This window comes from Python bivittatus, unplaced genomic scaffold (assembly GCF_059951505.1).
Source record: "Python bivittatus isolate LINGU-HERP-01145 unplaced genomic scaffold, Pbiv_v1 ctg000020_np1212, whole genome shotgun sequence".
In the NCBI taxonomy this organism is placed as follows: Eukaryota; Metazoa; Chordata; class Lepidosauria; order Squamata; family Pythonidae; genus Python; species Python bivittatus.
Window position 1 is genome coordinate 38,760,020 of NW_028277030.1, and position 18,363 is coordinate 38,778,382.

General features: G+C 37.4%; 1 long non-coding RNA gene across 3 annotated transcripts in view; it reads right to left on the reverse strand.

Moving 5' to 3' along the window:
- Positions 1-5,768: 5,768 nt before the first annotated feature.
- LOC148217036 (uncharacterized) overlaps positions 5,769-18,363 on the reverse strand; it is a 29,882-nt gene continuing 17,287 nt past the window's right edge. Inside the window, exon 3 of one of the 3 annotated variants that reach the window (XR_015795554.1) lies at positions 5,769-6,263. This is a non-coding gene — a long non-coding RNA (uncharacterized LOC148217036). Of the gene's footprint in view, positions 6,264-9,893; positions 10,009-14,464; positions 14,577-18,363 lie in introns of those variants that run through there. The other 2 variants (XR_015795553.1, XR_015795555.1) reach the window with 2 other exon arrangements.

Genomic DNA, 18,363 nt, shown 5'->3' on the forward strand with positions numbered 1-18,363 from the left:
TGGTTATTTTTTTTCATCAATATATTGAACACTAAGTACAACTTTTTTGCAGGGGGAAAAAACAGGGCTGTTTCAATTTTAAATAAATCTGGCACAGAAGTTAGAAATAAAGTGTGGTCTAGAGTTTATTCGAAACTAGTGCAAAATTCTTGTACTCTGTAGATACGTCTTCCTCCTGGTAAGAAGGAGATGGAACAGGACACTTAGTAGTTGAAAGGTAAAATATAGGGTAAGGCTGTCCTTGGGTAAGGACTTTGGCCAACAAACATTAGTGGATGTCCTTATTATTGCAGCTGCTCATTGGGATGCTTTGATAAAATTATATATTTTATATCTCCCATTGGGGGGAGATGGGTGGGGATAGGTTTGATAAATAAATAAAAAAATAAAATCTATCTATCATGTGTAACACAGATTTTCAGAACTTTTGTGTTTTCATTCATTAATGCATTCTTTTAATTTGTAAATGATGCATATGGGCTTCTCTGGGCATTTAATTTTTTTTTTCTTTCCCTCATTCTTTAATTTTCAAAAAGAATATTTCACACTGTTAATATTTCTTTAAAGACTATGTTTGAAATATATGGTTCTCTTCCACCAAATGGTTAATCACTGACTGACAAATTTGTGTTTTTAAATTTTCAAAAGATTTGTCCCTGTAGTTCCTTGCTAATCGATTACTTTGGCTACAACACCTTGACCTCAAGCTGTGTGGATTAAAGACTGGTATATTTCTTTTACTGAGTTCTGTACTTTATTTGGCCACCTAGAATGCTTTTTCCTTTCTCTTTCTGCTACTAGGTGCAAACGTACATACATATATACATACATATGCATTTTCAGCCTCTTATTGCAACCTCTTTTATTCATTAAACTCTCCTGGAACTGCTGGCAAGTCTTATCTCCCTAATATTTCTTTTCATGACATGACCCTAGTTATACATTCAGCCAAGTCATACTGTGATTGGTTGGGTTCCTGGTAGCATAATGTGTGTATCCAATAATTCAGCCTGAACATCTGGCCTCTGCTCCATATTATTCTCTTTGCAGCAATTCCTAATCTATTTGCTCTAAAACCCACTTTAAGTCTCTATTCTACTTGCTTCATCAACTTCTTCATTCAAAGTTACTAGCCTAAAAAGTGTACTTGGTTTCCCTGTGTCTTTCTGTTGTTATACATCACCCTTCCCAACTCAGTACCCTACGACTTGGCTATGCTAATTGGCTATTCTTGGGCAACAATTTTGGGAGTTGTAGCCTCAATTTATCTGAAAACCACCCAATTATGGAAGGCTGGTATACAATAACACAAAGACTTCATTAACACATTGTTCTAAGTTATTATTTGTTTATCCATGATTTATTGAATAAACCATAACTGGATGAGTTTCCACAGCATGCAAAGCCCATAAACCATAATTTACAAATCATAATGGATTGATTCACACAACCCACACTACCACATTACGGTGACATGCAAATCTTGTTATATTCTGGCTGTGAAATTCTCGTGCAAATACTTTGGTATCATGTGTTGTCAGGTTAGTGTATCTGAGCTGCAAAGGTCTGGATGACCACCAGATGGCAACAGAGAAATATAAAGAGACTTTAGGAGCCCAGATATAAACACAGACAGGCATATACCTCATGCCATTTTCTTTCAAAGAAAGCAACCTTCTACTGAGCACAGAGAAGGGATAAGGAAGAGTAAACCAAAGATATCAAAGGTGTGAGATGAGGAAAGGAAACATAGCTAAAATTAGTTTACAGCAATAGAATTCATGGTACCTTTTGATAAAGTTCTAACTTTACAAACAGTGTCTTGCTTCTGTTGCAAGAAAGGCTTGATCAAGGTGCTAGAATTCCAGAAGGCTCTGGAAAGGGTTATTTTTTTCTTCATTCCCTCCTCTTCTCTAAGCTAAAAGCAAAGCCAAGGATACTGAGGAGTGACGGTCCTGAAAGTGGCTATCTAATGAGTGAGAATATCAAAGTAGAGAGCATATCAAAATAGAGATAACAAACACCTGTGGAATAAGGGAGAAAGAGAGACAGCAAAGATACCATAAAAAGCTTTGTCTAGAAATGGATATATATGAGTGCGTTGCTCGCTAAGCTAAAGTCACAGTATATAAGAATCAGCAGAAATTATTTAAGCACTGTAAAATAAACCTCACTGTAATTTAGAGAGAAAAACTGTGCGTAGGTCTGGAAAGTTCCTGTCCCTTTTCCAACCTGGCTGGGAATTCTGGGTGTCAGATTAAGGTAGGTTGTGTTACATTGGAACAGAAGGTCAATTTGCCTGTTCAGGTGGATTACCGACTGATCTGCTGTTGATCAGTAGGCTGTCCTAAATGTATGTTGTTATGGCACAACACACCAAACAAAACAAGCCAAATATATTCAGATAAATGTGTTATAGGAACCTAAGCTATGATGATAACTGGAAAGCCAAGAAGATAGTTCCAAGATACTTTCCCCAAACAATAAATTTCTCAAGCAGAGCTAACAGGGTTTTTCTGTTAAGCTGGGAAAACCTTAACAATGTATGTGCTTTTGTAATATTTGCTTTATTTACATAAATATAAACATAAATAAAGCCAAGGTACCAGGCACACTATTTTGTTGTTCAGTTCCTTCCAATACTTTGTGACTCAATGGACTTCATTTTACCAGGATCGTTGGTCATTGTTTCTTTGAGTTCTTGTAAGATCATTCTTGTGTCATCAGTCATGATATCTAGCCCTCTTGCCTTCTACTGGTCTCTTTTTTTATTGCCTCCAATTCCTCCAAGCATCAAGGTTTTCTCTGATGGCTCTTGCCTTCATATTTGAATCCAAACCATTTAAGCTTTAGTTTCCTTATTAGTACTTCCAGTAAACTATCTGGATGTAATTCATCTAGTACTGAATGAATTATTACCCCTGATGGCCAAGGTATTCTCAGCAATTTTCAACAGCAGTACAAAGACATTCAATTTTCTTTGTCCAATCTTTGTGATTTTCCAGTTTTCACAGCCAGATATTATAAATGGGAAAATCATGGCTCTGACAATATGTACTTTGTTGTCAATGTGATGTTATTGCACTTTAACATTTTGTCACAGTCTTTCTCCTAAGTAGTGAATCTCTTTTTATTTCTTGGCTACATCCTGGCCCCAGTTAACAATTGAGCCTAGGAAGATAGTCTGTTGCTACTTAAATTTTTTCTCCACCTATTTGCATTGGGTTGGAATTGTCTGTTAATCAGCATATCTGAGATTGTGGATTTTACTCCTACCAATTTTAATTCCATGTTCTCTTTCTTCTTGTCCAGCATTTCTCATGATTTAGTTTGCATGTAAGCTAAATAAGGTGAGAATATTCAACTTTGGAATGCTTGTTTACCGATTTTCAACCAATTCATTGCTCTAGATTCCATTCTAATTCTTGGTTCCTGGTCAACATACACATTCTTCAATAAACAAAGGAGGTAGCCCAGTGTCACCATGTTTTCCTAGCCCTTTAATCTATAAAGAAAAATAGATGTTTTAAAAAACTATTTTCCATTATTCATTATTAGATGTTGTCAACATGATCTCAGATGTCCCTACCTCTTCTGAGTCTAGCTTGTACTTGACAGTTCTCTTTCTGTGTATTGTTGAAGTCTGGATTGCACAATTTTGCACAATATTTTACTAGCAAGTGAGATGAAAGTACTATTTGGTAGTTTGAGAATTCTTTAGCTCTATTCTTATTCTTATTCTTTTTATTATTATTCAAATATAAGATCTTTTCTAATCCCTTGGACTCTGCCAAAGGTTCCTACAGCCAAGGAATGGGTGGAGGGAGTATTTGAGTCCACCCTGAAAGAGCGACAGAAGGCAATGCAAAATCAGCGTTGGTAGTCTTCAGGAAGTTCCTCAGGTCCTTTTTTTACCCTTTCAACCTTGCTTACGTCACGTTGGGCAAGAATCAATACAATAATAGATTCTAACAGATGTTCCTGATATTCTCTGAGACAGGGTTGCAAAGCAGAAAAGTTATGTCTGGGGTCCTGACAAAGCCAGGAATCCCAGTGGTTGTCAACTCAGGATTTGGGTAGGAGAGCTGACTTATATTAAATTATGTCATTTATATAATTTATAATATAAACATTTCCCATTACCGGTTTATTTTCTTTGGGAAAGTGGATTTGGTGTGGGGTAATTTACTTGCCTTAACTAATGCCGCTTTCTGACTACACTGCTGAGGTGGGTTACCGATCGTAGCAAATCTACCAAGCGTTTTGTGTGGGCAAAGCAGTATTCCTTGGTTTTTCCATCAAGCTTGTTCGCTCAAAAAGAGTTGGGATGCGGGATGGGATCTTGATCAGAGTAAGTGGCAGGCAGCCCCTCCAGTCCCTAAGGCAAACAGGGCCTTAGATGTAGACTGAACTCCTTTGAATTGTGCTTTTTGGAATGCTTAGGAGAGGTAGAAGGAAACAAGTTCTCATATCTTTTCCTCCCACTTCTGAGAAAGCAAATTACTTGAAAGTTTGCAACAGGTCTTGATGCCATTATCTTACTACAGTATAGTGGAAGCATGTGCCCACTTAGATATATGGAAACCCATGTACGGTGGGGCCCTGCCTTGGGCTTACATTCATATTTCAAGACAGTGTTTAGTTCATTTTGTTTGAAAATATAGCACAGTATACATATAACCTTGAGTATATGCTCTATGTTGCTTTCAAACATGTTTTACATCTGAACCAAATTTGGCAAGTTCATAAATCATTGGATACCAACTGCTTATTCACTCTACTAATCTTGTTCCCCAAGATGCTTCAACCCCTTCATAGCTCTCTTATTCTCTTGTGCCTTCTCTGCCTCTGGCTGAGTTCACACATTATGAGAAACCAAAAACATGATTAACAAACCACCATGACTTAATGTGATGGCTGACTTCTACAACACATTAAGACATAGTATCGATTTGTTTGGTTTTAAGCATGATTTATGGTTTAGTCAGACCTCTAGCTTCAAAAACTGCTAATTGCTGCTTCTTAGTCTCCTGAGCCCTGACCAATGCCCTCTCTCTGCAGACAGACAGCTCCCTCAAGAAGAAAGATTATTCTTTTATGAAAGACCTTCATTTTAAACAGATGTTTCATTTTAAGAAAGAGATAGTGATGGATAGAAAGCAAACTCAGAATAATAGATACATCTTCAAAATCCTATTTTTCCCCAGAATATATTAATGCAGAAATATGGGGCCATTTCAAATGTAATACCCACAGTTTGAGGGGCTTCTTGCATTTAAATGGCTGCTTTCAACATCACCATGGCACATTAACTATGTACATAAATCCTGTAGGAACATCTTAAAGGAATATACAAATGTGTTCTTAGGGCCACTCATGAAAATGGCCTAAATCAGTATATTCATAATCTGTGGAATAAATTATCTAGTTTAGCTGAAACAGCTGGGAAATTAAAATTAGTTACACTGCAGGATCTAGTGTGGCGCAATTATATAATTTATATTTATGCCTGTATTTCCGCCCCCACACATCTTAGATTGATTATAGAATCAGGGAGAGTCTCTATAGTTGTGGCTAATTCATTCATTATACTGACTTGCATCTGCAAGAGTTTTCAGGATAGCATTCAGTATTAATATGAATTAAAAAAGAAAAATTATGTCATCTAATAATATACTTCAGCTGTATTGGCATAACAAATTAACCTGGTTTGCCAAAATAACCAATTAGGTTTGTACAACACAACTGTATATACATTTATTTCTGCCTTCATCTTAAAAGACTCCACTTCTCATATTGTATGAACCTACCATGTTAAATTGATTAAAATGCAAATAGTTATTCTGGTTAATATCTCACATAAGTAGCAAGATTGGTTTCAAAATGGATAGAAATAATACCCACCACAGATGCTCATTGCTCAAAAGTTGTTCCAACCTCTCTATTTTCTGATGTTTTTTGAAAGTCTGTGCAGAAAACCACAGGTAACTGTGTATTCTATTAATTACAGTGTTTGAACAATGCAGAATTTAATCTCTTCTCCTAATAGTTTGTGGTGCCAGAGCTTCAACTATAGAATATATAGCTTGGTTTCACATATCACATTAAAAGTTATAATGTTAGGCTTTGGCTTAGTGTATTTTGTAAATCCAGTTGCCATAGTTTGTAAACCATGGTTTATGGTGGAGATGGGCAACCTCAGACTACATGCAGTTCCTGGCTCTTATTCCGGTTGTCCTTGGAATCCTCACCAACCACAATTCCTGAAAAGTGAAGAGGAAATATGCCATTATTGTAGTATAAGCCTAAGGTAATTTAAAAAAAAACATGGAAAAAACAACACGAACCTGCCAAAATTTCCTTCACCACAAAACCCAGGAAAACTGAAAATGCAGGTTTTACCCATGTATATGACACAGCCCTGCCCACTTTGTATTATCAATCTGCCAGCTGCACATTTTATTTTTAAGAGGGCCAAAAAATGATAGGGTGGCTTCTGGTCATGAAAAAAAAAAGGCTTATGTCTGGTTTATGGCTTAACTTACTATACAGCTACCCTATGTGGCTGCAAAAATCTGCACAACCACTAAATGGCAACACAGAGATAGACTTTTATGCTTTCTACTATCTAGTGGATATCTGTGTTTTTACAATCCTGCATCACTCTGCAAATGTAGCCAACTGTGGCTTTACTCAGGGTTCCTCAACCTTGGCTACTTTAAGATGGGTGGACTTGAACTCCCAGAATTCCCCAGCCAGCAAGGCTAGCTGGGGAATTCTGGGAGTTCAAGTCCACCCGTTTTAAAGTTGGTTGAGGAGTCCTGGCTTAACCAATAAGCCACAGTAAAATAAACCATGGCTTAGTAATAATGCAAAATTTAGCTCTATAGTAAGAAGAGATTAAATTGCCAGATACTTTAATACATTTCTCTCACTACTGAGTGTTCCCAAGTATTAGTCCTGAGATGAAAAACCCAAGTCCTTCCAGTTTTTGCAAAACCACAACTCTCAGCATTCTTGCCTTTGGCCATTCTAATTGAGGCTGTTGAAAGTTGTCGTTCAGTAACACCTGACCTACAGGTTCCGTTACCCCAGATTAAACAAAAGTGCTTCCAACCAGAACTTGAGGTTTCAAGCAGATGTAACCACCAGATTTGCTCTCAAAAAAGCACCAATGCTGTAAACAGGGTCCTGGCAAGGGGGATGAGATAATGTCCTGTGTTATGCATCATTTTTAATGCCCAACTAAGGAAAACACAGCCTTTTACGTAGGGAGGCAGAAAAGACTGGGGCTTTTGTTTCATCTGCCAAGTAGGTGTTCTTCAGAGCTTCTGTTGTATTATCTGGATGTTGTCTATGCATTTGATGCAGAGCAGAATTGTGATCTTAAGATTTCGACTATGAAACGGCAGGTGCTGTGCTGGAGCTAAGTTTCTGTGTTTATATCCACTGCTCTGTTTCTACTTGTAGCATCATTTGCTGTCCAGGGTGTCAAGGCTGGTGTGCTTCTGTGTTTGTGTTTGGATGTTACTGTGGCAACACAGGCCTGTGGGAGCAAAATGTCCTAGTGGTTCTCTTGGCATTTGCTTTCCCTGTAGATACAATGTTTGTGTTATTCTGCACAGTTTTGTTGTGAGGAATATTCTAATTCCTAATTTCTTCTTCCAAGAAACAGTGTTTTTTTCCTGGGAATGATGTAGCAGGATATTAATTAGGGAAGTGTTCTAAAGTTTGCTTACTCAAATTATTGCTACAGCGTAGGTAGATCTGTTTCTGGTGAAGAAGAGGGGGAAAAAAGAGGACCTGTCGAAGATGTAAATATTTTCACAGCTAGTGACCATTTTCACAACCAGCTTCTGGCATGATAGCTATCAGTTTGCTGAAGGAGAGAAGCCAGTAAGATTTGTGGAGCTAAACATGTGACTAGCAGTGCCATACATAAGATATTGTATGTTAGGCTACAAGAACGCCAACCTTGCTGTCATCTAATGGTCATCAGGATTTTTGCAGCCCAGATATGGCAGGCCTATTTATATTGAGCTTTAAGCACATTCCTTAAACATTTGCAGGCTCTGAATTTTTAGTACTCTCCAGAGTTTAATCTATCCAATAGTCTCTCACAGACTAGCTTCCTTCATGTTACACAGCAATGAGTACGTTAAAAGAAGCTCAAGAGATGCAAACCATTAATGTGAGGGTGCCTTGAGCGTCTCTCCCTCTCTCTGCCACTTTACTTCATTTGGTATTGAGAGAAAATAAAGTCATTTGTTTGATCAAGACCTGGTGTTCTCTAGATGTGTTGGAGCACTTACCATTATCCCCAGCCAACACCAATAATACTACTTGGGGATTCAGGGTAGTATAGTCTGAAATATCAGACTGGGCAAGGGTTCTTTAGAGTTTCTACATTACTGATACAGTAAACAAGAAATTAATCCTATCAACATTATACCAAATGAAAATAGAACTGCCAGCATCCAAAGACCAAATCTGGGTGCACCCCAGGTTTTTGATTCAGGGGCTATAAACACATCTTTGCTTTGAAAGCAGGACATTCACTACAACCCGCTGTTTCACTTCCTGAAACTTCCTTAAGAGGCTAACTCTGCAGTCTACAGTGTTGCTCTTCCAGAAACTCAGATCTTTGGCATACAGGACTGATCTTGCAACTTTGTTATGTATGTGTGTGTGTGTGCCTTTGAGTCAGTCTTGACTCCTGGTGACTGCCTGACTAGTTCCTGCAGTTTTCTTGGCAAGGATTTTCAGAAGCGGTTTGCCGTGGCCTCTTTCCTAGGGCTGAGAGACAGTGACTGGCCCAAGGCCACCCAGCTGGCTTTGTGCCTCAGGTGGAACTAAAACTCACATCCTCCTGTTTTCTGAACCACTACACCAAAGTGGCTCTCCTGCAACCCTTTAGCTCAAGGCCAAACTCAGTCCTTTTTCAGACAAGCAATTTAAGTGGTAGAGGCTTAAACTGTAAAACTACTTCTGGACTTCCCTACAGCTTAAACTTTGGCATACAGGACTGATCTTGCAACTTTGTTGTGTGTGTGTGTGTGTGTGTGTGCGCGCACGCGCGCGCGCCTTTGAGTCAGTCTTGACTCCTGGTGACTGCCTGACTAGTTCCTGCAGTTTTCTTGGCAAGGATTTTCAGAAGCGGTTTGCCGTGGCCTCTTGTGGTAGAGGCTTAAACTGTAAAACTACTTCTGGACTTCCCTACTTTACCTAAAACACAGGGCTCTCATGGTAGATTTTGCCTCCATATTTCCCTACCCTGATGGTCTGAATGAGTGCCCATCCCACTATGAACCCCATGATGCCCCCATGGCCAGAAGCCTAGCTAGGTGGCAAGAGAAAGCTTTTTTTGTTTTTTTTCCTCACCTTTTCAGGGACATGCGTGTTCTCTAGATTTTAATGTTCTTACGTTGCATAATTTGTATTTCTATATAAGCACTAAAGGTGGCTGTAACTGGTAGGTTCCAGTTGGTACACTAGTCATGGTCATGCAATTGTGCTCTTTGCCACAATCACTAGCTACAAATACAGTGACAGCTGGGGGTCAAGAAGCACTTCCAGATTCCAAACCTGTTCCCTCTGGAAGAGTGGAACCCCCTCCAAAACGGGCTTTCCCTGCAAGTCCAGGGTTCTCTTTATCGATAGCACCTCTCTCTTGTCCGGATTTAATTTCAGCCTGTTCTCCCTCATTGATACGTGCAACATTCATCTATCCAGCCCATTTCGAGATGCTGCTATTAGGTATTTGGGTATTTGGATATGTCACTGCTGCTTGGCCTCAGCAACTTCAATGGGGGAAGGGTGGGACGCAGAAGGTACTCACTGAAGAAATGCCCGCTGGCCCCGCTGGCTCAAAGGGAGGCATGTTTCTTTTTATTTGGATTTGAAAAGAATGGTCTGCTGTCTCATCCTGGCTGGCAATGATAGATGATGGTGTTATCACCAAGTACTGCTCTCCTGAAGGGCTGCCATGCTTCTTTGCATACCTTTGAACTGTAATTGAATGGTCACAGACTGTACTTTCTGCATTGCATTGTCATTTAAATCTGCTTTTACATACTTTTCTTTTACACCTCTATATATCTAAAATTCTTCTTTGCATGATGATTTAAGTACCATCACTATCTTCTAGCTGTGAATGCAAATGTCCTTTCATAAAAATATTAATCTTCCCATTTAAAGAATCCCAGTGGAAAACGTACCTCCACAGAAGTTTATGCTTTATGCATGTGGTTCCCAAAGCCCCTTCAGAAATGGCCACTGAATTGTAATTTTGGGTGTGATAGAATGATTGAATATGGCAAGTAGTCATAGTAATGATTAATTTACTTTCAATTAAACTGAATGTCAATTAAATCAATGTTTAGTTTTTTTCCTCCTGGCCCCACCTACTTCTTTGTCCTAGCCTTGCCCCTTTTTTACCATGAATTCCCAATGCTCAAACTAAGTTTAAGTGTGGCCCCCAGAGTGAGAAAGATTGTACACTCCTGATTTATGCTGTGGTAAATTACCTTTAAGATGCCACAAGACCTCACACTGTTTTTGCTGGAACAGATTAACATGATGATTCATCCCTTGCTGAGGCTATCTGCTAAAACCCAACTGGTGTCTGGATCACAGATACTCTATCAGCTGATAATTGCTCCATATCTACACTCTAGTCCTCATCTTAATATGAAAGTGGCTGTGGTCACCAAATACAGTAAGTCATAGTTTGTCTAATCGGTTTATTAAGTAAGCCACAACTGGGTTCACAAAACATATTGCTTAAAACTATGACTGAGTTCACTCAATATATTGAATCACAAATGAGTATACCACTAAAACACATTTTGCTTTAGTGTTTGTTGTGTGAATGCAGCCAATAAGTTTCTGTGAGGACACAACTATGCTAGCCCAACATGACAAAATGGCTTCTCTATCTGGATTAAAAATTATGTTAAGAATTTTATTTTTTAAATTTTTAATGAATGGTTTTTGTCTGTTCCTTTCTAGAGCATTAGTTAGCTTTTGTTATTTTTAGCTTTACTGCCTAAATCATGTTAAATTTAGAACCCTTGACTGAAAGATGGTCAGAAGTATAGTAGACAAATAACATGGACAAAAAATGAAATATGTGCCTACGGTTTTCACTGCTGTTCATAAGAGGGCTAGAATGAGATGTTTTGGCACGTTATGTCACTGACCTGTACAAAATCAAAATTATACTGGGAAAGGAAGTTAGGCACCTTACCCTGAACAGCCACATTCTCACAGAAGTATGCCATAAATAAATGTCTTTATATAGAGGGGAGACATCGAGTGTGGGGATGGCTAGTCCCTTAGAAGCCTTTCATCTCCAGCCCGGGAAACCATCTCCCTCCTGGACTTTTTCTTGGTAATGTCTTGTACAGTTTTTTTGTACAGTTTTTTTGGTTTTTTTCCAATTTTATATGTATTATTTTAATGGACTGCATGAGCCTCCCAGAGTCCCCCATCAGGGGGAGATGGGCGGGGATAAATTAAATAAATAAATGAATAAATAAATGTATGATATCTAAACAAAGTCAAATAAACAGCTGAAGCCTGATTTCAGAGATTAGAGTTGTTAATGAGACCCTATTTAACACTGGTACATCACTGAGTTCAAATCAAAAGCATGACTTTTCCATGGAGCCTAGTTTACGTATCTTCTCACGGCAGCTGGCTCATTCAGAGGCAGCACCTCTGTATGTGGCACCTGAGTCATGAGGAAGGAACTCCCTGCAAAAAAACCAGGTTTTCTGGGAGCAAATAACAGTGGCACGGACATGGAATGAAGCGACTTCCAAAAGTTTGGAGCTTCAGTGGAGGCGTTAAAGTTCTCCAATGTTTCAAGTGTCCCTCTAGAAGAGCTGTCATAAAATGCTATTAGAATTAAACAAACAAAAAACAACAAAAAACACACTTCAGCCACCGTTTCTCATTCTTTGGGAAACACCTATCTTAAATAGGGCTACAAAAATCCAGACAGCCAAAGAGTTATCTTTTGGTCCCATATTTGCAATCCAGATCAGTAGCCCCCGTTTTAACAATTTTCCGCAATTAGGATGTGGTTTTTTTGGGGGGGGGGATTACCTCAGTGTTGACTCTGGTGACGGCCCTGCAGTATTCTTGGCAACGTTTTTGAAAGTGGTTTGCCCTTGCCTCCTTCCTAGGGCTGAGAGAAAGTGACTGGCCCAAGGTCATCCAGCTGGCTTTGTGCCTAGGCGGGACTAGAACTCATGGCCTCCCGGTTTCTAGCCTGGTGCTTTCACCACTACACCAAACTGGCTCTCGAACTGGCTACAAAAATCCGGACAGCCAAAGAGTTATCCTTTGATCCCCTTTGATCCCCATCTCACGGCCAGCCAGTTTTGCAATCCAGATATGGTAGCCTCAGTCTTAACAAGCTTTCAGCAATTATTTACAGGACATTTATTTATAGATAGGATGATGGCAACAACAGAACTCTCAGTTACAGTGAACTCCAAAACAATCTCTATGTCTTCAGGACCTCTCCTACCCACTGTATCATAAATCTGACCTTCTGCTCCTTGGGCCTTTGCATGCTACTGGTGAATTCTGCCTCCATTTGGCATAACAGAAAACAAAGCTTTTTAAAAGACCCTGAGTCTAGAATTATTAAAACAAAACAAAAGATACTAAACAGGCTAGGTAGCTTTTATTACCACCAATTCCCAGGATAATAAATCCTGCTTGGATTCCAGGTAGCACTGAAAACCATATTGATATTTAAACATGTATGTGTGTATGTATGTATGTATGCATGTGATAGTCAGATGTCATTATGGATCTTGCACCTATTTCCCATCTTTTTTTAAAAAGGGCCCTTGTGCCACACATGCACATGTACACACACACACACAGAGAAGAACATCAATAGCTAAGCAGGGATACAGAGAGAGATCTTCAAGAGCCTGAATGCATAAATGGATTGGTACTTTTCCTTGTTACTCAAAGGACATATAATAACACTCTGTTTAATTAGAAATGTTTCTCTGAAGCCTGCCTTCAAAATACTATATACAGGAATTGCAGATTGATTTCTAGCAATATACAGTACATCATCCTCTTCTCTTATCCTGTCACTTGGGTGGTCCTGATCTTGTTTTCCTTTGGTTAGATTTTTGTTCCCCATTACCTCATATTTAACAAGCCCAGTTTAATACTCCCAAGGCTTTCCTTAAGATTGGCCTCCAAATCATAAGAACTTCATAGCTTCTCAGCCCATATTCATGTCAACTGAGATGGTCCACCAACATCTTATGAGAGCAGGAGCAAGTTTTTTTTTTTTTTTAAAATTTTCTGTCAAGGACCACAATCCCTCCAGGGCAATCTGTTGGAAACAGCATGGTATTAAAGATTGATGTGAGCAATGGGTGGATCTCAGATGGAAATATTCTTTCTTCTTCCATCACTCTTTTGTCCTCTTTTCTTTTTAGCATCCTTCCTTTTCCAAAAGCAGGCTCACAATGGGGTGGGAGGGAGTAGCTGTTTCTAGAAGTCTGAACAGATCTCTTGCACACCACAAGGCTTGCATGTAATTGGGACAGTAGGTTCCTTCTTTGATTTAGAACAGCATTTCCCAACCTTGGTATACTGGCTAGGGAATTCTGAAGGCTGAAGTCCACACATCTTAAAGTAGCCACAGTTGGGAAACACTGCTTTAGAACATTCCTCTGTCCCTACAATTAAGAAGAATGGACCACTGCTGCTCCACCCAGCAGAACCCTGATCAGATGCCATTTTTCTAGTTCCAACTCCCTCATTCTGAGTTTAATGCATTGTGTTTAGCCCATTGTACAACTCCAGAAATTTGAGTTAACAAAGGTATCAGTGGCATAATTAACTTCATTAACACACATTTCTGAGTTTAGCAAAGCACTGAACTATAAATGCACACCACAGCCTAGGTGTACACAACATATTAGCCTAAATGTGGTTGGCTAGTTTGTGGTTCAGCATTTGCGCAAATGCAGAATCTGTTTCACTGTCCATGGCTAGGCATTCTTGAGTACCCATTTAGCTACCTAGTTTTGCAATATCTTGGGACAGCTCAGCTGCTGCCATAGTGCCCCCAAAAGAGATCAGCTCTATAGATACCTGAACAACATAATGGCCTTCCCATGTACTGTATATAGTCACTATAACTGGCCAACCTGTAAAAAAGCCATTGCTTGTTGAGATAGCAGATGCCAAGGTCTCAGACTGAATCTCCTACCATCTTCAAATAAAAGTGGAAAAGATTTTTGTCTGAAAGCCTGCAGAACAGCTCCACATCTCAGCTTCTTAAGATACTATTAAGTCCCTTCCAGAACCTTTCTAATTTTGTTAGTAAACCAAAAGTATCTAGCTGATTTAGTGAACAACCTTACTACCTGTGTAATCATTTGACTGACCTTTTCTTTGTTCTTGACTCTCTTCTCCACCAACTTCTGTTTTAGGCGATAGCTAAGTAGTGCTTATTTCTTCATTTTCAAACATTTTCCTTTTGTGATTTGACTGGCCTCTTGCTTATTTCTTTTGTTATATCCTGGCAACTGAGATACAGGTTAATTTCTGAATCTTTTGTTCATTAAATTTGTGCCATAAATCTTGACTAGCTCTGAAGCTCTCTCTAGGTTCACCCATTCATTCTTCTCACATCTTACCTGAATGTTCCCAACCTGGGTGACTACTGACAATGACTAAGTTCATCACAAATTCTACTAGGCCACTGATGGTGTTCATGCAATGTCCTAAGCCACAAAGCGGCTTGCTTAGTCTGGTCTGTGTGAATTCAACCAGTTGTGACTTAATAAACCATATTTAAAATCATAGGTTGCCACAATTATTACAATGTAGTTTAGTGAGCCCAGCCATTATAAACTGTGGGCTTATGGCTTACACAGTATGTGAACCCTACCAGGTTGTTAAAAAAAGGATAATTAAAACAAGTTGATAGAATTTTTTGAAAACAATTTAAATAAAGGTACTGATTAAAGAATGGTTTGGGAAACTAGTAAAGCTTTTATTAGAAGTTATTTTATACAATATAATACTGAACTTAAAAAGAGGACTCAAGATAAAACATAGGCTATTTTGGATGAGATAAAAAGAAGAATTAAAGAAATCACCAGGAAAGACAAGCATTTCACATCAAATTAAAGTTTTACAGCAACAGTTATCTATGTTAACAATAAGAGAAATCAAAATAAAGATGAACTATACTAAGCAAAAGAATTTTGAATTTGCGAACAAACCAGGGAAATGGTTAGTGTATAAGTATAAATTAAGAAAAGACAAAGGAAAGAAGATGATTTTGAAACTTCAAGAAGGAGATACTGAATTAACAGATAACATGGCTATACAAAAAACTTTTTATCAGTATTACTGTAACTTATATAAAGGACATGATATTTCCTTGGAAAAAATGAATAATTACTTAAAAAAACAAAATTTACCAAGGCTTGCAGAAAACCAAAGACAGATTATGAATGGACCTATAACAATAAGGGAAGTTTCCGAAGCTATAAAAAAGATTAAACCATGAAAGGTACCAGGACCACATGGACTGCCAGGTTCTTGTTATAAATGTTTTGAGGATGAACTTTTACAACCCCTCCAAAATACAATTAATTCCATACTACAAGGAGGAAAGATGCCAGAGACTTGGAAAGAGGCTAATATAGCATTAATACCTAAAAAGGGGCAAGTTCTAACAAGAAATTATACACCAATATCATTATTGAATAATGATTATAAGTTGTTTACAATGATTTTAGCAGACAGATTGAAAATAATTCTGCAAGAATTATGAGGATCAATGTGGATTTTTACCTAAAAGACAGTTAAAAGGCAATGTCAGAACAGTGTTGGATATTATAGAATACTTGAAATAGCATAATGACAAGCTGCATTAATCTTCTTAGATACAGAGAAAGCTTTTGACAATTTAAATTGGCCTTTTTTATTTAAAGTTTTGGAAGATATGAATTTTGGAAAGAACTTTATAAAATGGGGAAAATCAATTTATACTTCACAGACAGCACAAAATATTGTTAATGGTGATCTGACAAAACCTTGTGAGATACAAAAAGGAACAAGACAAGGTTGCCTATTATCCCCTCTTCTGTTTATTTTGGTTATTGAGGCTTTGAATAGAGATATAAGGTGAGATGAGAGGATAACGGGTGTAAAAATTTTAAAAAGAGACAAGTTGAGAACTTTTGCAGATGATCTGGTGCTGGTTTTGGAAGAATATTTAAAGGGGACTGAATTACTAATAAGAAAATTAAAAGAATTTGGTGCATTAGCTGGTTTTAAGATTATTAAACAGGAGGCAAAAACGATAACAAAAAATATGAAGACACAAGACCAAACAGAATTGATGAACAAAATGGGTTTCAAGATTGAGAAAAAGGTAAAATATTTGGGTGTTACTTTGGCAAATATGAACTGTATGTTATTTCAAAATAATTATGTTAAGACATGGAATGAAGTTAAAAAAGTTAAGTTAAGATGGGACAAATTACAATTGTCATTGTCGGGGAGAATGCTGTGATTAAGGTTAATGTTTTGTCTAGAATGTTATTTTTGTTTCAGACAATACCTCTTTTGACAACTGATGTACTAATTAAACAGTGGCAGAAAGATATATCTAAATTTATCTGGCAAGGGAAAAAAACACAAGTCAAATATAAGATGCTTAAAGAAAGAGGAGGTTTGGGTTTACCTGTTTTGAAACTATACTTTGCAGTTTGCTGTTTAGTTTGAAAGAATGGGTGATGCTGAGAAACCGAAGATTATTGAAGCTAGAAGGACACAATTTGAGGTTTGGGCAGCATGGTTATTTATAGTATGATAAAGCTAAAGTTAATGTTGACTTTAAAAATCATTTTGTTAGACCAGCCGTATTGAGAATATGGATTAGATATAAATCCAGATTGAGTCCTAAATTACCTTTGTGACTCACAAGAAGCATATTATAGAAGAGAAATGATAACTAAACATAAATGGTTAACTTATGGTGATATATTAGAATTTTCCCAGGGAGAATTAAAAATGAAATCAAGAGATTACTTGACATTAGAAGGATATACATGTCAATGGATGTCCTACGCACAATTATCAGAAAGATTTAAAGTAGATAAAAGGACTTTTGTTTTTGAATATTCTAAGATTGAATTTGTACAAAAAACAGAATTATGTACAAATGATGAACATGTTATTGCTAAAATGTATAAACTTTTATTGAGATTTGAAACAGAAGAAGAGCAAGTGAAAGAATGTATGATAAAATGGACCAAAAATTTTGGTTATGACATACAAATGGAACAATGGGAGAATATGTGGATGAAAGGACTAACATTTACATTATGTTATAATCTTAAGGAAAACTATTATAAGATGATGTATCATTGGTATTTGTCCCAGAAAAATTGTCTAAAATGTATAAAAGGTACTTTGAATGTATGCGGAAATGTGAAGAACAGCACTTTTTATCACGCTGGGTGGACATGTAAAAAAGTTTTTAAAAATTGGATCCAAATACATACATTAATTCAGAAGATTTTAAAGTGTAATATACAGTTGAAGCCAGAGATGTTTCTTTTGGGACTGATTGATAAAGAGTTGGAAAACAAAGCATGGAACTTTATTTTTATACATGATAACAGCAGTGAGTCTTTTATATGCACAACTGTGGAAGGATTTGACATTACCCACAATGGAAGAGTGGATTGTGAAGATGATGGAGCTTGCTGAGATAGTTAAATTGACAGCTTTGATCAGAGAAAAGAGACTGATTAAGTTCAATGCTGATTGGAAACCCCTTTTGGACTTTTTGGATGAAACAGAAAAAAAAATAATAAAATGATGATACATGAATTTGATGATTAGAAAAAATATTAGATGATAGAAAAATGAGTTATATTGTAACCCTAGAATAAGAATTCAATTTAAATCTATATCTATAGCTGTTGTAAAAGAAAATTGGAAGTAATTTCTTTATACTTTTTTTTCTTTCTGCACTTTTGGCTTTGTTCTCTGTTTCTGTCTTTCTTTTCTTCCTTTCCCTTATCTTAAATATGAGTAGTTGTTAGTTTTTATCTTTCTTGTTTAAAAATTTAATAAAGCTATTACCAAAAAAAAAAAAAAGTTATGGCTTAGTGCTATGTGTGAACTGAGTCATTATGGATCGTAACCCCAAGTTTAAGGCTTAGCATAAACGTGTATGATGTGGCTTATTCAACAAACCACTACTTAGAGCCCCAGTGGATTGAGGAAGTACATCTAGAGATGTATATCCCCTATATATATAGTGCCTTCAAGTTATTGTTGACTCCT